The sequence below is a fragment of the Triturus cristatus genome, chromosome 1_1, assembly GCF_964204655.1.
Source record: "Triturus cristatus chromosome 1_1, aTriCri1.1, whole genome shotgun sequence".
Taxonomy (NCBI): Eukaryota; Metazoa; Chordata; class Amphibia; order Caudata; family Salamandridae; genus Triturus; species Triturus cristatus.
Genome location: NC_140579.1, coordinates 461,339,035 through 461,362,938, shown reverse-complemented (window position 1 = coordinate 461,362,938; position 23,904 = coordinate 461,339,035).

Below are 23,904 nucleotides of genomic sequence, written 5' to 3'. Positions count from 1 at the left end.
TTGGAATAGAAACATTGTGTGCTGAACTTCTGACCTCTCTGCTCACACCAGTGTTCCATGAGCTGTTGCTATGGTAGCAGGCAGAAGTCAAGTTGGGGGAAGGGTTCATTTGGAAAGGGGTTGCAGTTTTCAACCAATAGAAATGTGTGATTTCATTTGAAAAAATGTTGGAAGCACTGAGATTTGTTATTAACATGTATATGTGTGAAAAAAGTGAGGGAAACATTGCCATTTACTGGTTCTGTTGGGAGGAGAGAGGTGTACAGCTTGAGATTCTGACTCTGATAATCTGCTGTTTGAGTGCCACATTTCTTTCTCAACTAACTAATTTTAAAGGTGAGATATGAGTTTGAGAGGGGATGTATGTGGTGAATTTTGATATAAAAAATAGAATTGTGATTCTTCTTTAAAAGTTGTGTTTTACATTTTGTGGTTTGGGAGATATTTAATTGTCTTGAACTTGTAAAATATTATGGAGTATGTTTTCACCATAAGTTAAGGTGTACTGGTATCACTGAGGAATAATGTTTTGTGCCTAGAATCAAACCATGAGTCTGTGTGCACACAGGAATTGTTGTCAGAGATTTTAATTGTGTTGGTCCGGTTCTGTAAGAATGGCATTTGTAGGAAAGGGGCAGCTTTTTTTAATAAATATGATGGCTTTATTAATAAATAAGTTATTTTGTTGGTCAGGTAAGTGTGAAATTTCTGTATTTATCACACATTTAGTTTCATGCTCCCTTTTTTTCACTTCTCCTCTATCTGCTTTTCTCTTTTCCGTTGTACTCTCTCAAGGACCTTGTAGGGTGTAAAAAAAAATTTTTGTTTTAAAAAAAAAATAAAATACGCGTACCGTACGCGTACGGTAAAAAAAAAAAAAAAGTGATTAAAAAAATTTAAAAAAAGTTAAGAGGTAAGGTTGGCTCTTAAAAGAACCGTTGTGTTCATAAAGGGAAAGAGGAAAGAAAGAATGGGAATACTAACAAGAAACACAGATGTGCTGGTCTATCCTATTGTTTATTAGGGAAACACTGGTCTCCGCATGAACAATTAGGCCATGACATCTTGTGCACCTCTTGAAACCCTCCCAAAATGAGGGTTTATATCGAGAGGAGCAGAAGAGGGTGATGCTCCCACCGCAGAGGAAGGGCTCAGCTGAGCTGCCGAAGATGTACTCGGCTGAGCTTCTGCGGGTGTGCTCGGGTGACTTACTGGAGATGTTTCTCCAGTATGTCGAGCATAAGTCCTGGGATGTTTATCCTTAATGTGTCTAACCATAAAGTGATTCTTCCTTGGATTCCCTCTAGATAAGACACGCTCACAAAGTGAGCAGGTGACTAAAGGAGCATTTACCTTTTTCTGCCCCTCTGGATAGGTAAAATATTCCCATACAAAAGAAGTCTTTTGTTTCCTCCTTCTCTCTCTGATGATGCTGCTACCAGGCTCACTCTCAGAAGAGGACTGCTGTTCTGCCATCGTATCTCAAAGACAATTCAGCTCCTTCTCCTAAGGGGTCACACGCAGTAATGAGGGGAATGGGTGTGGTGTAGGAAGGTTCTAGAACTGAAAGTAGTTTAAACCAATCAAGTGTTGTTTCTTGATCACATGATCAACCGTACGCGCACGTTAATTAAGCTTACCGAGCGTGTACGGTAAGAGTACGCATGCGCGTACGAAAGACACGCGCACGCGCGCATGCGCATTACAGGCACGCTCGAACACTTGTGCGTAACGTGCGCGTGCACGTGCGCGTGTAAAGCATGCGCTTACGCGTCGCGTAGGAAGTACGGACGCCTACGCAAATTGCGTAACCATACGCAAACACAGTAGAAATATTACGTACATAAAGCGAACCGTGCGCTTACGGTAAGCTTACCGTACGCGCACGGTAAAAAAAATTAAAAAAAAGTTTGTTAAAGAGTTTCAATATGTTATACAACTATATCTTACCTTTTTTTTTAAAAATGTGAAACTTTATATATTGCAGAATGCATTAAATTTTAGCATAGTATTTAAAGGGAAAAAAAAGTTTAAAAAAAAGATGTAAAAAACCTTGCAAAGTAAAAAACAAACGAAATGTTTCACACACGTTAAATTTAAGAATTAGCATTTAAAAAACCATACAAATTCACTGAAAAAACCATGGGTTTCACACACGTTATAGTTAGGAATTAGCATTTAAAAAACCTTGCAAATTCACTGAAAAAAACATAGGTTTAACATACGTTATAGTTAGCTGGACATTTCACTCGTAAAAAAACAATGAAATTCCCTAGTTAGTTCAGCTAACTATAACTCGCGCACCCGCAATCCACTGCTGATGACGTCACATATTAAATCACTCATGACATGGTCAGTGACATCACTCATGACATCACTGATGATATCTCAAATGACATCACTGATGACATCACTGAGGACATCATCGTTGTGATAGAGTGGCAGACCTCCTCTCACCCTAATATAACAATTAATACACACATTCAAAAATAGAGACTAACATTTTCAAAACAATGGACATACCAATACCAGTTACAACAATCTCTTCAGTAATTCTAAGATCCACATACACATCCACTCATTCACCAACAGTCCTATACAGTCACTCATACATGTACTCACTCATATGTACTCATACGCCTATACATCCTGTTACACAATGCCACTCATCCATAGAGTTACTCACACACATAGTCACTCATGCTAATAAAGAATCAAACATCCATTTACTTGCATATACACTTATACACACACCACCACACTTACTTCTACGGAAACTTACACATACTTAGTCTTTTAAACAATCACTTATAGAAACACATACTTATTCATACAGGAACTCTTTCAATCTCTCACTCTCACATATACTCACTTATATACACCAATAGTCACATATACTAGTTTAAAACATATGAAGTTACTCATAAAGACACTATTGAGACAGTCATTCACTCACTAACACACCCTTACGCACACTCATCCACCCATAGAGTCCTGCACACATGCTGTCTTCAACACATACAGTGAGTCACTCATTCATGCACCTATGCACTACGTAATACCCCCACCGAACCATGCAGACACTCAGACTGATACTCAAAAAACCAACTAATAACCTATATAGACACCCATGTAGCTACTCACCAACCCATGCAGCCACTTATACACAAAGTGAGAGACTGATACAGATATTTACATATTTAAACATTACTCACTAAGCCATGTATTCACTATGATACTCTTAATCTGTCAGTTACACAATACATTTTTTTTTAAAAAATCATCCGTTTAGACACTTATATACCCATTTATTCTTCCATCGACCTTGAGATATACATATATAAAACATATTTAATTTTCAGAAAAACACACATTCACTGGATGATGTCATCAGTGATGTCATCAGTGATGTCATTTGAGATGTCATCAGTGATGTCATGAGTGATGTCACTGACCATGTCATGAGTGATGTAATATGTGACGTCATCAGCAGTGCATTGCGGGCGCGCAAGTTATAGTTAGCTGAACTAACTATAACGGGGGAATTTCAATGGTTTTGTACAAGTGAAAAGTCCAGCTAACTATAACACCCCTGAAACCTATGTTTTTTTCAATTCATTTGTAAGGTTTTTAAATGCTACGTTCTAACTATAACATGCTTGAAACCAATGGTTTTTTCAGTGAAAAAAGACCGGCAATCGGATCAATAGTCACAACAGCCCAAGAAATAGGTGAGAGGGATGAATAGGTGAGAGGGGTGTAGGGAATCAAAGTGGGAGAAAAGAGTTAAATCAGTCCAGCAAAGAAGAGAAACGTTCAGGTCGCGAAGATGGAGTCCAGTGGGAGAGAGGAGCGTACAAATAAAGGTCAACAAGATGGAGGATTTAGGTCACGGGCATCATCGGAACCCATCCAAAATGGCAGGAACATGCAAAATTTAAGCCCAAAAACGAAAAAGAACTGGAAGTCCACAGAGGAGATAGCAGCGGAGAAAAACAACGAGAACTATGTCCAATATCCAGCTGGGCTAGTGACAGCCATAGCAGTGAGCCAGAGCCAATCTCCCCCATAGCTGTCGAAGCAGCTTCACAGGAAATCGACCATGTTGCTCGGGCTCTGCCGGGTTAGAATGAAGATCATGATGTGTCTGAGCATACTTGGGCATCATCGGAACCCATCCTAAATAGCAGGAACATGCAAAAAATGTACGCCCAAAAACCAAAAAGAGCTGGAAGTCCACAGATAGGAGATAGCAGCAGAGAAAAACGACGAGAACTATTTCCAATGTCCGGCTAGGTAAGTGACGCCCATAGCGGTGAGCCGGAGCCAATCTCCCCTATAGCTGTCGAAGCAGCTCTGCTGGAATTTGGCCATGTTGCTCGGGCTCTGCCGGGTTAGAATGAAGATCATGATGTGTCTGAGAGGTTTCAGGACCAGTCATGGGGGAATGGAGATGACGAGGATGGCAATATAGGATCGGAGTTGGAGCTTGTCAGCCATCTTAAAGTCAGGTAGGTTGAGTCTGTAGATCTCCGTGACTCTGCAGTTGGACATGCCTCTAGTACTGTGAATCTTTAACTCTGCTATGCCTTTTATCAATATCGTGACCCCCTCAACTTATGGGTCATCCTCCCTCTCTGTGGTGTTATCTTGGTGGGCGCCATTTTGGGTTCAGGCTCGTCGAATACGTGTTAGCAAAGTTTTTATGGGAGTATTAATTCAGGCACCATCCGGTCTCCAAAACTACCTATTGTGATCTCCAGAGGCTATTCTCCACTCACTCACTGACCACCTCTGAAGTGTGCCTGCTGTATTGTGGATTACCCGCGAGTCACCGGGGCGGTCTCCTGTGGGTTCCCAGTAAGCTCACTAGAGCGGTCACCTTCTTAGGGTCAGGCAGAGTTTAGAACAGGAGCGAGCATCTGAACAAGTAGGGCACACGGAGACCGAAATAGAAGATTGTCTAGTATGTTGCTTGCCTGTTGAGAATTGTGTTGAATTCAGTCCAAAATCCGTGCACGAGAAGGGAAGCAAGAGCTACTTTTAAACAGCAAGCGCTGCTGAGGAGCACTCCGCCATCTTGTGCTCAGCTAGCGCGTATCTGACCTGGAAAATTCAAGGTTGATGGGGGCACAGGTCATCGGAGCCCCTTACCACCAATATTGGACATTAGGGGATCCAGGGTCATCAGAAGTGCCCCCACTCACCGTCTTTTATTTCGCGGTGAGTGACAACAAACAGTGAAGATCTTGTGCATTCAACGCCGCGTTCTCTCCTCAAGGAGAGCATTGATAGCCACCATCTCTGCTCTGATCTTCTGCTCCGAGAGTGGCTAGGCAAGGCCCGCTGGAGTGCTGGGGGTTTCTGGACCCGCGCATGCTCACCGTGTGTAGTATGGGGAGTGACTGCAGCCACAGGCGGTGGGTTAGTTCCGTCAGCAGTGATGGCGCAGCTTCGCTGACGCTATCTGCAGCTCTTTATTCTTCTCTTAGGGTACATAGCTATATTACAAATAAATGCTTACATACAGAGAGATATGCTGTATATTTCTGTTTGCATATGGTGGTTATGTGGGGACCACTTTACTAGGGACTGATAAGCAAATGAAATGTGTCAATTGGGTGTAGGCCAATTTTACAATGTTTAAATGAGTGAACACAAGCACTTTAGCATGGCTTAACAGTGCTATAGTGCATAGAGTTGTAAAGCCAACAAAAACTAATTTCAGCAAAACAGGAGGGGAGAAGACAAAATGTTTGGGTGAAGACCACCCCAAGGCTGGCAGGCCTAACGTATTTCCTCAGCTGAAAATGGGGAGAACTACCTACCCTCATGAGACTTCTCATCACTAAGGCAGAAGAAACTGGACAGACCATCAGCATTAGAGTGGTCTGACCCAAGGATTTGTTCCATCATAAAGTCCATTCCCTGCAAGAAGATGGTCCATCTCAAAGTCTGGGTAATTTGTATGAGCCATCGGAGGGGCCAGTGGTCTGTCTGAACCTGGGAGTGAGTCCCAAACTGGTATGGCCTTAGCTTCTTCAGTGTTCGGACCACAGCAAAGGCTCCTCTTTCAATAGCACTGCATCTCTCTTCCCCGGGGTGTAACCTGCTACTTTTGAAGGCTACAGGTTTGTCAAGGTCCTCCTCATTTAGCTGTGATAGTACAGTCCCTATGCGATGTTCTGAAGCATCGGACTGCACTATGAATTCCTGGGAGAAGTCAGTGGCCAGAGCTCAGGTGCTGTGCACATGGCTTCCTTCAAGGTGTCACAGGCTTTCTGGCAGGCATCGGTCCAGATCACCTTCTTGTGTTGCTTGTTTGAAGTCAGCTCAGTCAAGGGGGCAACTGTGGAGCCATACGTCTTGACACACCTCTTATAGTATCCATTGAGGCCCAGGATGGCCCTCACTTCAGTATGAGTTTTGAGGAGTTCCCAGGTTAGAATAGTTTTTATCTTGGCTGGGAGGTGCTGCACCTGGGACCTGCCCACCAGGTGTCCCAGATATACCACAGAACCCTGCCTCCATCCCATCAAAGACCATGTTTACCAACCTTTGAAAGATGGCTGGGGCATTGTTCAATCCAGAGGGCATCACCTAAAATTAGAAGTGGCCCTCCTGGGTAAAGAATGCAGACCTCTCCTCAGTAAAGGAAATCTGCCAGTACCCTGATGTGAGGGTCAAAGATACTCAGGAACTTTGCAGGCCCTATGCTGTTGATGAGCTATTTAACACTGTGAATTAGGTGAATGTTAGTTTTGGTAAATAGGTGAGTCACCTGTAATCTACACAGAACCTGAGCTCTGGGGTGGCCCCGGAGGGGTGGCTTTGGATACCAGTACCACTGGTCTGGACCATGGACACTGGAGTGTTCAAAAGCCCCTAATTCAGGCATTTTGGAGACCTCCTCCTTAATTCTAGCCCTCACCTCTCCATTGGACACTAGATTGATGCCATCATTGCTTCTGGACTCTGTTAGTTGCTTAACTTTAATGTCCAGCTCCTGCAGGCCCATCTCATGAGCCAAGATCAACTTCCTTCCAGCTAAGGCCGACTCAGCCTCAGCTTTCTCCCTGCCAGTGAGATCTCCACTTCTGCCCTCCTATCCTCCAGGGCTCTTTGCAGTAGCATTCTCTGTGTCTTCTACCATAAGCCTAGCCAACTGCAGCTGAACTCTTTCTTCTCTCCTGTCGCTCAGCTCTACTGAGTTCAGATTGAGGGTAGAGATGCTGCTGCTGGCTCTGAGTCCTGCATGCTGCTGCTGGCTCTGGCAGGAGACCTCACTCCTCTAGGTCCCTCTCTCTCCTCTGGAGCCATGATCAGAGGGTTGCCATCACCCCTTCTATGTCCTCCACCCACTCCTCCTCAAAATCCACCTTCTCATCCTCCTCCTGTGCTGTGGCCTGTTACTGGTGGGTCTCCTCCCAAGCCCTTGGGGCCTAATGGAATTCTTGTTTCTTGGAGATCTGGTTGCTGGAAGCACCCTTTCCCTGGAGAATTCCATGAGGTCAGTCACAGTTTAGCTCTCCATTTTCTTGAGCTGAAACTCCATGCTTGCAACAGGTAGAGACAGAGGTGCACAAAGACAGGTGGAATAGAAGTGAATTTGGTAAAGTAAATAAGGCCAATCAAGACGAATTTTAAAAAAGTTTGAATGGTATTAGATTATTTATCTCGGATTTTAGTGTTAAACAAAATCACTGCATGGCACTGAACAAGCACAAGTACTGCATTCCAACAATGTGAGAAATGGGGTTTTTCATTAAGGGGGTGAAGACCGTTCTCAAGCAGCAACCACAGACTCCATCAGGGTGGACCACAAAAGTAACTAAATGAACCTGTGCTTAACTCTATGGTAGATTGGCACAAAAGCTGCCAGGGTTAACATAGAGGCAATGTGTAAAGTATTTATCCAGCGCACACACAATTATAAAGTGAAAACAAAACGCAGAAAAAATCCTACACTAAATTAAAAACATACAGTAAAATGTAACAATTAAAATGAGACAATAATCACAAAAATCCAATGAGAAGAAATGGAGATATGCAATTTCAAAGATTTAGGTGAGTATACCACCTAAAAGCACCAAGCACATACACAGCTCCCAAGCCATCACACATCGAGTGTGCTGGCGAGTGCCAGAATATTTTCGAATAGGTGAGTTTCACGGTGACCGCCTGTGGCACCCAGAGCTCCATTTTTATTTTGGGGCTGCATAGGGAGCCCCAGAGCTGCTATGGCCACAGCCGGCTCCCCTTGTGGGATGGCCACTTTGTTTTTGTAGGTGGGTGCCCTGATGCCCTGGAGCCAACCAGGACCACCCAAACGGATGGGTCCTTTCGGGTCATGCAGCTCGTGGAGGAGCTCTGTGCACCCTCTCCTCTTCCATTAATATGTCAAGCCCCAAGGGATGGGGTCCCGGGGTCTCTGGAGCCGTAATAGGATCAGGGAGGAGGACCCCACATACAAGCCTCTCCCAATTAAGTACATACACTGACCCCCGAGGGCCGTGGCCCACCCCAGGAGTCTTATTACTTTTGAAAATATGTCGTCCACAGGATCACAGCAATAAAAGGTGTTTGCTCCAGAGGTCCCCTCAAAGAAGGGTAAAGAGGGCCTGTTCTCTCTAACCTGCCCCCTTATATCTTTTTTTAAACTATTTTTAGGACTGGGGAGTAAGTCGCAGGAGTCCTGTAATGACAGCAATAGCGTTTTCTTTCATGTTGCGGCCAGTCAATCAGAGAACTCGCTCTCATGGGAGTCCCATTCCCACTCCCCTAGACCAATCAGAGTACCTTAATTTAGTGAAAAACACTACTGAACAGATTTACACTAAATCACAAAAAGCATGCTTTCTGGACCTAAATCTAGCTTCATGCCAAATTTGGTGTAATTCTGTTCAGCAATTTTTTGTATATGGCATTCCAATACAGTCTATGGAAAATACATGGGGATTTAGATTTTTGGGACCCACCCCCTTTTTCTCTGCCTCCCCTTGACGGATCAGACCCAAACTTTTCATGATGAAACTAGCCAAAGTAAAGCACTTTTTGAAAGTTTTGTGAAGATTCATCAGCAAACACCAAAGTAATTACCAAACCAAAAAAGACATTTCTAATGCAAATGTAGACCTAACTTTAAGTACACATTGGTGACCGCTTCATCACCCTATTTCGGGTGTATGTCTAAATGTAGCTCCTCCTAGCATAGATTTCTTTTTGACTCCTTGTTTTGCTAAAAATGTTTTTAGGGGTCTTGGATATTCACAGGAGCGTTCAGTTCTGCAGATGGTCTCACTGATACATTACAATAGAGACCAAAACGTCAACATTTAACCCAACTTTCCTTTTCTGTTATTGTTAAGTTTAATTTCAGAGGTATAATTCCTACGTGAAGGACAGATTCATGACAGTCTGTTAAGTGGGCTTACATGCATTGATGACTACTAAACCTACATGGATAAGAATTACAATATCTGTTATCAATGTATGTGGAGATTTGTTTACGAACCCCTAATTTCAAGCATCAGATTTTTTCAATATAAACTTAATAATAAGATAGGCACCCGTTCACTAGAATTTATTTATTCAGATAAATTAAAAATATTTAGTATGTAAATTGATTTGGGATGCCATTGCTAGACATAACATATAGTTGACATAATGGTTGAAAAATGTTCTACAAAAATAAATCCCATGTAAGCATCATAACCAGTTTATCTTTCAAAAAGCAGCGCTGTCAGAAATGTGACTTAACATCCAACATTACCATTAAAGAGGATTTTAAGTTACAATTCCACAAATACCAAACTTGCCTTTCTTACCTGCTCGAAATCAAAACTAGCACTTATGAAAAGTCATAAAGTAACCCAATGTTATCCTATGGGAGAAGGAGACCTCACAGTAGTGAAAAACAAAATTGTGAGTTTTTCACTACCAAGACATGTAAAACTTAAAAGTACATGTCCACCTTTTTAATTACAGTACACCCTGCTCTATGGCCCGTTTAGGTGACTTCCTTAGGGGTGGCATTTATGTCATGAAAAGGGAGTTTTGGTCTTCGCAAGGAGGGTATATTGTCAGGTCAAATTGGCAGCTAAAAACTTCTGACAGGCTGCAATGGTAGGCCTGAGACATTTTTTTAAATGGCATGCTTAAGTGGGTGGCACAATAAGTTAATTTAGAGGCCCATAATATATGGTATACCACTTTACTAGAGACATAAGTAAATTAAATAGACCATTCAGATTTAAGCCCAGGTTACCATTTTCTAGGGAGAGAGCAAAAGCACTTTAGCAATGGTTAGCAGTGGTAAGGTGAGCAGAGTATTAAGGCCAGCAAAGAGAAATTTTGTAAGAGAAGTGGGCAAAAGGTTTAGGGAAAGACCACGCTAAGGCTGACAGTTCGAAAAACATTCATGGTTATCAGTTGGTATTCATGGTTCCATGGGATGCTGATTATGAGTTGTGTATGAGTCTTAGCGCATTTGCTGTTGCCTGGAGGTAAGAACTTAGTGTTTGCATTGTTGGTCCTAGAAAGAAGTCCACATATGTTAAGGTGTTCTCAAATAAAGACCCACAGACCCATATGATTGGGCTTCTAGGTGGATTTAGTTAGTCCTTGTGTATTTTATTCTGAAAAGACATGGTTGGCATGAGGGGCAAGCAAAAGGGTATTTAAAAATATACATTTATCCTCATCTATTCGTTTTTCTTCTTCCCAACTCCGTTTTTCTCCATTGTGTTCAAAGAACTTAAGTAATTTTTCATAATCATGTTCATTGGCAAGTTGTCTGAGATCTTATCTTTTATAGTCATAATGACTAAATTGCACCTTTTATTAGCAGGTTTTGTTCCAATTCCTTGACCTTGTTGAAGTTGCTACAATTCCTTCTTTTAGTCTTTGTTAAGGAGTGTTTCACTTCCTGCACAGTATTTCACCAGTTTCAATTTCCGTACATAGGTGTATGCATCCACTCTAGTTTCTACCAAATCCACGTTTCGGTCCGACAAAAACGTTCGGCTATTTCTAGTACTTTCATTTCTGTTTTCATTCATTCTCACTGGCTGCAATTTCAAGCATTGTTGGCTCTGGGGCTTTTAGCATTATGATTCTTACTTTGGTAAATGAATGTTTGCTTTCAGCACTTATGTCTGATTTGCACCAGCAGTAGAAGAAAGATTTCCGTTGAATAATATTGATTTTTAAATGCTAATTCCTAACTATAACGTGTGTGAAACCCATGGTTTTTTCAGTAAATTTGTATGGTTTTTTAAATGCTAATTCTTAAATTTAACGTGTGTGAAACATTTCGTTTTTTTTTTTACTTTGCAAGGTTTTTTACATCTTTTTTTTAAACTTTTTTTTCCCTTTAAACACTATGCTAAAATTTAATGCATTCTGCAATACATAAAGTTTCACCTTTTTTAAAAAAAAGGTGAGATATAGTTGTATAACATAGTGAAACTCTTTAACTCATTTTTTTTTTAAAACATTTTTTTTTACCGGGCGCGTACGGAAAGTTATTCAAAATAGAATGTTGCGGATTTCCTATGGAAACACAATCCTAACTATAACTACCTACTGGCGACCGCCAGTAGGTAATATATATATTACCTACTGGCGGTCGCCAGTAGGTAGTTATAGTTAGGACCGTGTTTCCATAGGAAATCCGCAACATTCTATTTTGAATAACTTTGGTGCCGATTGACGAATCCTGGCGAAATTTTCATAATAGGTGGGGCGCTCCGCTCCGCTCCTACCCTGAAAGTCTCGGGGGGATTCGTCAAGTGGGGGCTGAGAAAAAGGGGGGTCCCAAAACGTGTTTTCCCCATGCATTTTTCCATAGGACCTTTAGTCCAAGCTACAGCCCGAACGGCTGAACAGAATTACTTGAAATTTGGCAGAGAGGTAGTCCTCAGGTCAGGGATGTGCCTTTTGTAGGTCTGGTGTAAATGTGTTCAGTATTTGCTGAGAAAATAACATTTAAATCAATATATATATCTATAGGCGCGCTCCGAGCGCGTACGGTAAGCTTACCGTACGCACACGCTGCCGTGCGCGAGCTTAATTCTGATTGGTGGTTACATGACTGTAAAAATTCGAATCGGTCGAAATCAGGAAGTGTCGGCCTCCATTTTGTGTGTCTCACACTGATAAACAAAGGAGGAGAACGTGGAAAGGGGGCAACGAAGAGAGTTGCAGACCCCCTAGCGTTTGTCAGGGGGTCCAAGAAGGTCATAAAAGTATGAAAAATAAATGTAACATTTTTTTTTATAAAATCGCGTGGTGCGCGTACGGTAAGCTTACCGCACGCGTACGGTAAAAAAAATAATAAAAAAAATAGTAAAAAACAAATTTAAGTGTTAAGATATTAGGGGGCTCTAAAAAGAGCCGTTGTGTTTATGAAGTGTTTTTTGGTACCTATAAGTAAGTACCGATGCAGAGTCTAAAGTTCAAGTGAAGTGGTGTGGCTCACTGGTTAGAGGCGGCAGACCCGAAGGCAGAGGACGGCCCGGGACCAGGGTTCAATTCCCGACGCGGCAGGGTCTTGGACCAGGGTCAGCGGACTCGATAATTTTCGCCTCGGTGCCTACACTAATCATGGATCGCACTCGGCAACTCTGGGCATTAGCTTGCCTCATCTTCACAATGGCCCCCCCAGACCGCCAGGGATGCCTGGTCTCACCTTGGAGATTCCCGTCAGGGACCATCTCTCAGGGAAAGCCAGGACGGGTTCCCCAGCGGTCGAAGCGCGGAGATACTCCTCCGGGAGTCGATTCTAGCGCTATATAAGCCCACAATACAATACAATACAAGAGGAAGACTCTGTTGCCTTCATCATTGAAATGTACACCGTCTCCTCTATAAATGTCTTGCATGTTGTAACGCAAGTTGTTGTAGCATATAGAACCCATACCATAGTCTCTGAGGAAAGCAGAAATAGATTTGTTGACGTGCTTTCTTGCTTTGTCAATCTGCGGACAAAATTGGTTGGACCAGTTCCACTTTTGCCTTTGGCATATGTTAGAATATACGAAGGCAGATTGAGGAAAAAGCGACATCAATTGTACAAAGGTGTCCTTATAAGCATTTCCAGACCTACACCAGTTAAAGTGCCTAGGTCATTTCCACCACAGTGCACAATAATAAGGTTAGGCTGTGGGAGATGTTGAAAGGTTTTCACCAAAGGCAATAATTGGTGCCACTTTAACCCTCTCTGTCCAATCCATTTAATGTCTACATTTGGCAAAGCAAGGTCTCTCACCATACCTCTGTTTTCTGCATAGTTTTCACTCCAGAAGACATAGCTGTGACCTACAATCCACACTGTGAACATCTTTCAAGGAGATCTGGATGCACTCAGGAGGTGTCTTTCAGTAGAATGGCAATATGAAATGAAAGACAGTTGTAAAATGGAGGCATACATATTTTTTTTAATAAAAAGAACTCATTGGCTGATTCAAACCATTTTACAGTTAAAACTAGGCTGTATGTGTACATTTTTAGAAGCATGTTTTGTATTGGTTCAGAAAATTGTGTTCCCACAGAAGATTAATTTGGATTTGCTGTTAGGTTTGACAGGTGAAGCACTCTTGCTGTTTGGAATAGAAACATTGTGTGCTGAACTTCTGACCTCTCTGCTCACACCAGTGTTCCATGAGCTGTTGCTATGGTAGCAGGCAGAAGTCAAGTTGGGGGAAGGGTTCATTTGGAAAGGGGTTGCAGTTTTCAACCAATAGAAATGTGTGATTTCATTTGAAAAAATGTTAGAAGCACTGAGATTTGTTATTAACATGTATATGTGTGAAAAAAGTGAGGGAAACATTGCCATTTACTGGTTCTGGTGGGAGGAGAGAGGTGTACAGCTTGAGATTCTAACTCTGATAATCTGCTGTTTGAGTGCCACATTTCTTTCTCAAATAACTAATTTTAAAGGTGAGATATCAGTTTGAGAGGGGATGTATGTGGTGAATTTTGATATAAAAAATAGAATTGTGATTCTTCTTTAAAAGTTGTGTTTTACATTTTGTGGTTTGGGAGATATTTAATTGTCTTGAACTTGTAAAATATTATGGAGTATGTTTTCACCATAAGTTAAGGTGTACTGGTATCACTGAGGAATAATGTTTTGTGCCTAGAATCAAACCATGAGTCTGTGTGCACACAGGAATTGTTGTCAGAGATTTTAATTGTGTTGGTCCGGTTCTGTAAGAATGGCATTTGTAGGAAAGGGGCAGCTTTTTTTAATAAATATGATGGCTTTATTAATAAATAAGTTATTTTGTTGGTCAGGTAAGTGTGAAATTTCTGTATTTATCACACATTTAGTTTCATGCTCCCTTTTTTTCACTTCTCCTCTATCTGCTTTTCTCTTTTCCGTTGTACTCTCTCAAGGACCTTGTAGGGTGTAAAAAAAATTTTTTGTTTTAAAAAAAAAAAAAAATACGCGTACGGTAAAAAAAAAAAAAAAAAGTGATTAAAAAATTTTTAAAAAAGTTAAGAGGTAAGGTTGGCTCTTAAAAGAACCGTTGTGTTCATAAAGGGAAAGAGGAAAGAAAGAATGGGAATACTAACAAGAAACACAGATGTGCTGGTCTATCCTATTGTTTATTAGGGAAACACTGGTCTCCGCATGAACAATTAGGCCATGACATCTTGTGCACCTCTTGAAACCCTCCCAAAATGAGGGTTTATATCGAGAGGAGCAGAAGAGGGTGATGCTCCCACCGCAGAGGAAGGGCTCAGCTGAGCTGCTGAAGATGTACTCGGCTGAGCTTCTGCGGGTGTGCTCGGGTGACTTACTGGAGATGTTTCTCCAGTATGTCGAGCATAAGTCCTGGGATGTTTATCCTTAATGTGTCTAACCATAAAGTGATTCTTCCTTGGATTCCCTCTAGATAAGACACGCTCACAAAGTGAGCAGGTGACTAAAGGAGCATTTACCTTTTTCTGCCCCTCTGGATAGGTAAAATATTCCCATACAAAAGAAGTCTTTTGTTTCCTCCTTCTCTCTCTGATGATGCTGCTACCAGGCTCACTCTCAGAAGAGGACTGCTGTTCTGCCATTGTATCTCAAAGACAATTCAGCTCCTTCTCCTAAGGGGTCACAAGCAGTAATGAGGGGAATGGGTGTGGTGTAGGAAGGTTCTAGAACTGAAAGTAGTTTAAACCAATCAAAAGTGTTGTTTCTTGATCACATGATCAACCGTACGCGCACGTTAATTAAGCTTACCGAGCGCGTACGGTAAGAGTACGCATGCGCGTATGAAAGACACACGCACGCGCGCACGCGCATTACAGGCACGCTCGAACACTTGTGCGTAACGTGCGCGCGCACGTGCGCGTGTAAAGCATGCGCTTACGCGTCGCGTAGGAAGTACGGACGCCTACGCAAATTGCGTAACCATACGCAAACAGAGTAGAAATATTACGTACATAAAGCGAACCGTGCGCTTACGGTAAGCTTACCGTACGCGCACGGTAAAAAAAATTTAAAAAAAGTTTGTTAAAGAGTTTCAATATGTTATACAACTATATCTTACCTTTTTTTTAAAAAATGTGAAACTTTATATATTGCAGAATGCATTAAATTTTAGCATAGTGTTTAAAGGGAAAAAAAAGTTACAAAAAAAGATGTAAAAAACCTTGCAAAGTAAAAAAAAACGAAATGTTTCACACACGTTAAATTTAAGAATTAGCATTTAAAAAACCATACAAATTCACTGAAAAAACCATGGGTTTCACACACGTTATAGTTAGGAATTAGCATTTAAAAAACCTTGCAAATTCACTGAAAAAAACATAGGTTTAACATACGTTATAGTTAGCTGGACATTTCACTCGTAAAAAAAACAATGAAATTCCCTAGTTAGTTCAGCTAACTATAACTCGCGCACCCGCAATCCACTGCTGATGACGTCACATATTACATCACTCATGACATGGTCAGTGACATCACTCATGACATCACTGATGACATCTCAAATGACATCACTGATGACATCACTGAGGACATCATCGTTGTGATAGTGGCAGACCTCCTCTCACCCTAATATAACAATTAATACACACATTCAAAAATAGAGACTAACATTTTCAAAACAATGGACATACCAATACCAGTTACAACAATCTCTTCAGTAATTCTAAGATCCACATACACATCCACTCATTCACCAACAGTCCTATACAGTCACTCATACATGTACTCACTCATATGTACTCATACGCCTATACATCCTGTTACACAATGCCACTCATCCATAGAGTTACTCACACACATAGTCACTCATGCTAATAAAGAATCAAACATCCATTTACTTGCATATACACTTATACACACACCACCACACTTACTTCTACGGAAACTTACACATACTTAGTCTTTTAAACAATCACTTATAGAAACACATACTTATTCATACAGGAACTCTTTCAATCTCTCACTCTCACATATACTCACTTATATACACCAATAGTCACATATACTAGTTTAAAACATATGAAGTTACTCATAAAGACACTATTGAGACAGTCATTCACTCACTAACACACCCTTATGCACACTCATCCACCCATACAGTCCTGCACACATGCTGTCTTCAACACATACAGTGAGTCACTCATTCACACACCTATGCACTACGTAATACCCCTGCAGACACTCAGACTGATACTCAAAAAACCAACTAATAACCTATATAGACACCCATGTAGCTACTCACCAACCCATGCAGCCACTTATACACAAAGTGAGAGACTGATACAGATATTTACATATTTAAACATTACTCACTAAGCCATGTATTCACTATGATACACTTAATCAGTCAGTTACACAATACATTTTTTTAAAAAAAATCATCCGTTTAGACACTTATATACCCATTTATTCTTCCATCGACCTTGAGATATACATATATAAAACATATTTAATTTTCAGAAAAACACACATTCACTGGATGATGTCATCAGTGATGTCATCAGTGATGTCATTTGAGATGTCATCAGTGATGTCATGAGTGATGTCACTGACCATGTCATGAGTGATGTAATATGTGACGTCATCAGCAGTGGATTGCGGGTGCGCGAGTTATAGTTAGCTGAACTAACTAAAACGGGGGAATTTCATTGGTTTTTTACGAGTGAAATGTCCAGCTAACTATAACGTATGTTAAACCTATGGTTTTTCAGTGAATATATATATATATATATACATATATAGTTAAACAGTAAATAATTTTTTATATATATATAAATATATATCTATTTTATATATATACATCTCTCCAAAGCACAGAATTACTACTGGGGCCAGCCGAACTTGCGACGGGTGCAACCGGGAAGCGGTGGTGGAACTGCTTACAAAACAGCAAAAACAAGGAGTTCATGGTACTCCCAAGGTCCGGTGGACTCAAGGGGGTGTGTCGGCTATAAAACATCCAGAGACTCATTTCTGGCTCTTGCCGTCATCAGTGCCGAAAAGTTGTCAATAAAACGACAGTCATTTGAACGGTTCTGCCATATGGTTGGTGGATCCTTAGCCAATGAATGGCCGGCAATGGGGTGTCACCGTTTTCATCATTTATTGCCTAATGCAATGTCGATGGGGCTCCCATCGCTAAAAAAGTTAATTGGCAGCCGTGATGACTATGCCTATATATCCCCTTGCCTGCCTCTGGATTAAAAACGGAAACACTGTGAGTGTCCCAAATATGGTGAAGCACTCTAGCTTTGTAGAAGCCACAACCTAAATAGGTCAACAGAGTCCGTAAGTGGCGTTTCGGCAGCCCAAATTGAATCCAAAGCACAGAACTCCACCTGGGGCCAGCCAAACTCGCGGCGGGTGCAACCGGGAAGCGGTGGTGCAAACCACTTAAAAAACAGCAAAAACAAGAAGTTCATGGTACTCCCAAGGTCCGGTGCACTCACGGGGGTGTTTCGGCTATAAAACATCCACAGACACATTTCTGGCTCTTGTCGTCATCAGTGCGCAAAAGCCGTCAATAAAACGACAGTCATTTGAACGGTTCTGCCATATGGTTGGTGGATCCTTGGCCAATGAATGGCCAGCAATGGGGTGTCACCATTTTCATCATTTATTGCCTAATGCAATGTCGATGGCGCTCCCATCGCTAAAAGTTAATTGGCAGCCGTAATGACTGTGCCTATATATCCCCTGGCCTGCCTCTGGATTAAAAACGGAAACACTGTGAGTGTCCCACATATGGTGAAGCACTCTAGCTTTGTATAAGCCACAACCTAAATAGGTCAACAGAGTCCGTAAGCTGCGCTTCAGCAGCCGAAATTCAATCCAAAGCACAGAACTCCACCTGGGGCCAGCCGAACTCGCGGCGGGTGCAACCGGGAAGCGGTGGTGGAAACCGCTTAAAAACAGCAAAAACAAGGAGTTCATGGTACTCCCAAGGGCCGGTGCACTCATGGGGGTGTGTCGGCTATAAAACATCTGCACCCTCTCGGACCACACCCTCTTCATGTGATCCTACAATAATACAATTCCCAAAATGCACTTCAAATGCAAAAGTCTCCAGTTCATTTTGCATTTTTCTGTTAATCACTTTCCCATTGTGTTTTCATTTCAGGGTGTTTTCACAGTGCAAAGATTAAAATGATGAGTTCATTTAAAGTTGTAATCCTTGCTCGTGTTTATGGCTGTGATGAAAATTCTCAGTATTCGATAGTACCTGCATGCCTGAAGCCCGTGCGTGAAGAATACTGGAGACTTTTACATTTGAAGTGCATTTTGGGAATTGTATTATTGTAGGATCACGCAAAGAGGGCGTGGTCCGTGAGGTCGTATAAAGTAAATCACACCACAAAATCCTTGTAAGCAGCTCACCTGTGACCAAGACTACTTACGTAGTTGAAACGCGTTAGGACTTTGAACAAGGTTGTTTTTTGTCGAATAAAGAGTGCCAGTAAATTCCTGAAGTCTGGTCGGGCGCACTAAAGCTACAGACACTTGCCTCCCTGCCTCCCGTAAGAGGGTTAGCAATCACTGCCCTCCAGCCCCTTGGTTCTCAGACAGGTTAAAAGCTGAGAAAACCAAATATAAAAATATGGAAAGACAGTGGAGAAGGGCCTATGCGCCTGACGCTAAATCTGCTTATCTGCATGCCAAAAGGGAATATCACTCTCTTTGTAGGGCGGCGAGTGCAAACTATGTTTCCTTAACTTTATCCAATGCTAAGAACTGTCCCAAAACATTATTTAAAATGGTAAAAGAATTATCAGGTGCTGCAACTCAGCCCACTCCCCCAATTTGAATAAAACATAATGTGAAGATCTTGCTCAATTCTTCACTGACAAAGTGGAAGTAATATATTCCACTTTGACTGAGAATATGTCATCATCCTTTGCGTCATTACCGTCCACCCCCATCCAATTAATTCGGCCATCTGTTGACAATGCTCTGCTTGATATAAATACCATTAATAAAGTAGATAACTGGTCACCACTTGATATGACGTCCCTTAAACAGCATCTGGGCCGTATTAAATCGGGTTCCCCTTGTGATCCTCTCCCTATTTCTGTGCTGCAGCAGCTTGACCTGACACCACTTGCAATTATTATGGAACTCCTAAATACATCTTTAAAGAAATCTCTTGTCCCCCTGGAATGGAACCATGCAATGGTCATCTCATTATTGAAAAAGGCCAATGCTGACCCTACGGTGTCGTCAAACTATCGGCCTATCTCTTTGCTTCCTGTATTTTCAAAAATATTGGAGAGGCATATTAATGGCCAACTGTCGCAGTTCATTGAAAATAACAGGATTCTGCATCCTTCACAATCTGGTTTTCGAACCGGTCATTTTACGGAGACTGCTCTTCTTGGCATAACCGAAATGTTGCGCCAAAATTTGGATGCTGGCAACACAGTTGCACTTGTCTTATTGGATTTAAGTGCGGCCTTTGACACAGTGTCCCATGCCGTGCTGATAAATGCCTTACAATCCATAGGGCTTACTGGTTCTGTTCTTAGCTGTTTAGCCTCTTTTCTTACTGGCCGTAAGTTTCAGGCCTTCTCTTCTGCAGCAAACGCCAAGATTCATTCATCCCCGTACGGAGTCCATCCTTAGTCCTTTGTTGGTTAACATTTATGTTAGACCCCTGGCAATGATTGTTGAAGAAGCTGGGTTGTCGTTATTTTCTTACGCTGACGACACTCAGATTATCTTCTCACTTTCTGCGGGAAAAAATTCAGAGCCTTCTGCTCTTCGGGCGCGGCTGAACAAAGTGGCATCTTGGATGCATGCCAATTTTCTCAAGCTGAATGGTGAAAAAACTGAGGTTCTGGGATTGGGGAAAGACAAAGAGCTCTGGGGTCCACAACATTGGCCCACAGAAATGGGTGCAGTACTGCAGCCTTCCCATCAAGTTCGCAACCTTGCCTTTATTATTGACGACTCACTATCTATGCATCAACAAGCCATGAAGGTTGTTGCAACATGCTTCACCATTCTGAAGTGGCTGAGAAAAATCATGTGGATGCTTCCTAGCCCTACTCAGAGAGCCATAGTCCAGGCTCTTGTCACATCTAGACTGGACTACGGTAACATCCTCTACCTTGGAGCTAATAAAGATGTGATACGAAAGCTACAGAGAGTACACAACTCTGCGGCCAGACTGCTCTGCCGAACTCCTACAACAGCTTCTATTTCTGCTTTCTTAAGGGACCATCATCGGTTAAGAGTTGAAAATCTGATTAAGTTTAAAGCTCTGAACTATATGTTCAGACTTAAGCACTGCATGGCTCCCATGTACGTGCAAAATCTAGTCCATCTTTACTTGCCTTCACGTACTCTCAGATCTACTACTCAGGCTAAATTTCAGGTGCTAAAGATCAGACTATCCCGTATGGGTGGCCGTTCTTTTTCCTATTTGGGCCCTGTTCTGTGGAATGCTCTTCTGTTGTCTCTTCGCACACAGATGAATATTACACTTTTTCGTAAGTCACTTAAGCCTGTCTTTTAATCAGTAAGTTTTACTTCCTTATCTTTGTTGTTTCCGCCGGGCGCCGGGAAACCCTTTTGGGTAGCTGTTGCGCCTAGATATAAATTTAAATAACATAACATAACATAGCATGGAAGGATGGATGGGTGGAAGGATCGATCAATGGCAGAGTGGACAGATGAGTGGAAGGATAGATCAATGGCAGAGTGGATGATAGATGGTTGAGTGGATGGATGGTTGAGTGGATGGAAAGATGGATGGCATTGTGGATGGATTGAAGGATGGATGGCAGAGTGGTAGGATGGAATGGGGAAAGACAGAATGATGGATGAAAGAATGAATTGATGAGGAGTTGGCCTAATGGCTAGGGTGGTCGACCTCGAATCTGGGGAACTGGGTTCGTGTCTCAGCAATGACGCTGAACATCCTGTGATTCTGGGCAAATTACTTAATCTCCCCGTGCCTAACAAAAATGAATGTGTCCTCATGTAATGCAACTGGTGCTATGTAAAGCACTCTGATACCCGATTTGGGTCAAGTTTGCGCTATATAAAACTCCTTAAAATAAAAAAATATATATTTTTTTAATTGTGAAATAGTGAATGCAATGGGGAAACGATACAGCGAGTGGATGGAATGGTGAAAGAATGATTGGATATGTTTGGATGAAAGAAACAAGGGAGCTCTTGCAGGGAGGCTTGGCTCACTTGCTTTGCTTGCTTGGGGCCACCAGAGCTTTAGTTCAAAGTGGGAGGGGAGTATTTTAATTTTCTGGCTACTCCCTTGCTCCCTCATCCCCTATGCCCCACGTTGATCAGTCTCTCATGTGCTTCTGCCCGTTCCCCTGGAGTTGCTCTCTCCTCGCTCATGTGATGCTTTTCCTCTCCTCCTACTCAGTGCTTAGTTTGAGCCAGTGGTTTCTGGTGCTCAGCATCGGCACTTAATTGTCAGCACCCGAGCTTGTGACAGTTTGACATAAGGTGGCGTTGTCTGGCCAATTTAAAGATGACCACAACAAGTCTTATTAATTCAATATACATTACAAATGACTATATTAGCTGCCGCGCCCAAGTCATTCTTGAAGATTTGGGGGCTTGAATAGTGTGTGTGTATATATATATATATATTCACTGAAAAAACCATAGGTTTCAGGGGTGTTATAGTTAGCTGGACTTTTCACTTGTACAAAACCATTGAAATTCCCCCGTTATAGTTAGTTCAGCTAACTATAACTCGCGCGCCCGCAATGCACTGCTGATGACGTCACATATTACATCACTCATGACATGGTCAGTGACATCACTCATGACATCACTGATGACATCTCAAATGACATCACTGATGACATCATCCAGTGAATGTGTGTTTTTCTGAAAATTAAATATGTTTTATATATGTATATCTCAAGGTCGATGGAAGAATAAATGGGTATATAAGTGTCTAAATGGATGATTTGTTTTTGAAAAATTGATTGTGTAACTGACTGATTAAGTGTATCATAGTGAATACATGGCTTAGTGAGTAATGTTTAAATATGTAAATATCTGTATCAGTCTCTCACTTTGTGTATAAGTGGCTGCATGGGTTGGTGAGTAGCTACATGGTTGTCTATATAGGTTATTAGTTGGTTTTTTGAGTATCAGTCTGAGTGTCTGCATGGTTCGGTGGGGGGTATTACGTAGTGCATAGGTGCATGAATGAGTGACTCACTGTTTGTATGTGTTGAAGACAGCATGTGTGCAGGACTGTATGGGTGGATGAGTGTGTGTATGGGTGTGTTAGTGAGTGAATGACTGTCTCAATAGTGTCTTTATGAGTATCTACATATGTTTTAAACTAGTATATGTGACTATTGGTGTATATATGTGAGTATATGTGAGAGTGAGAGATTGAAAGAGTTCCTGTATGAATAAGTATGTGTTTCTATAAGTGATTGTTTAAAAGACTAAGTATGTGTTTTGTACAAGTGAAAAGTCCAGCTAACTATAACACCCCTGAAACCTATGGTTTTTTCAGTGAATTTCTGAGGTTTTTTAAATGCTAATTCCTAACTATAACGTGCCTGAAACCTATGGTTTTTTCTGTGAATTTCAAAGGTTTTTTAAATGCTAATTTCTAACTATGCCTACAGAGATAGGACATGTGAAGAAAGAAGAAAAAATGCACAGAAAGAAACAAAAGAAGTGCAGAAAGAAGCAACAGAAGTCCTCAAATACGAAGATAAGTGCAGGAAGAAGGATAACGTGCAGAAAGAACAAAAAGAAGAGCAGAAAGAAGCCTTGTTGCAAAATCATCCTGTACCCTCAACTTTTTCAGATGGATACTGGTGGTAACTGAGTCTGACTAACCAGTCCTAGAGCCAGTGCTATGTTAAAAGACACTTAGAATACAGTGAAAACACCTACATACACTAGGGAACATTATGCGTTGGGGTCCCCCTGTGATTAGCATGACCTCCTCTGTAAGCCCCTAGTGTATAATAGGGCATGGGGATTAAAACTACCTCTTAAAACAGGCCACAGGGCGTTTTTGCACACGTTAACTCAGGCCCCGTCCCCTCCCTTCACCACTGTGTAAACACGCCCTGTGTCCATTTTTAGTTGGGAGATTAAGTTCATTTGAATCCTGAGGGTCCCTAGGGTCCAACTAGCCCACTAGGTACCTCCAGTAAGTGCCACAGAGCTGCGTTGCAGAGAGGTGTAAAAAGTGGCACGGCCTGGACCACCTCTCTGCAATGCAGCTCAGTGGCGCTTACTGGAAGCACTTGGTGGGCTAGTTAGCCCCCAGGGGCCCTCAGTATTGAAGGGAAATTATATCCCCAATTTAAAACGTGCCATAGTGCGTGTTTGCACACGTCACCTCAGGCCCCGTCCCCTCCCTTCACCACTGTGTAAACGCGCCCTGTGGCTGTTCTAAGTTGAGA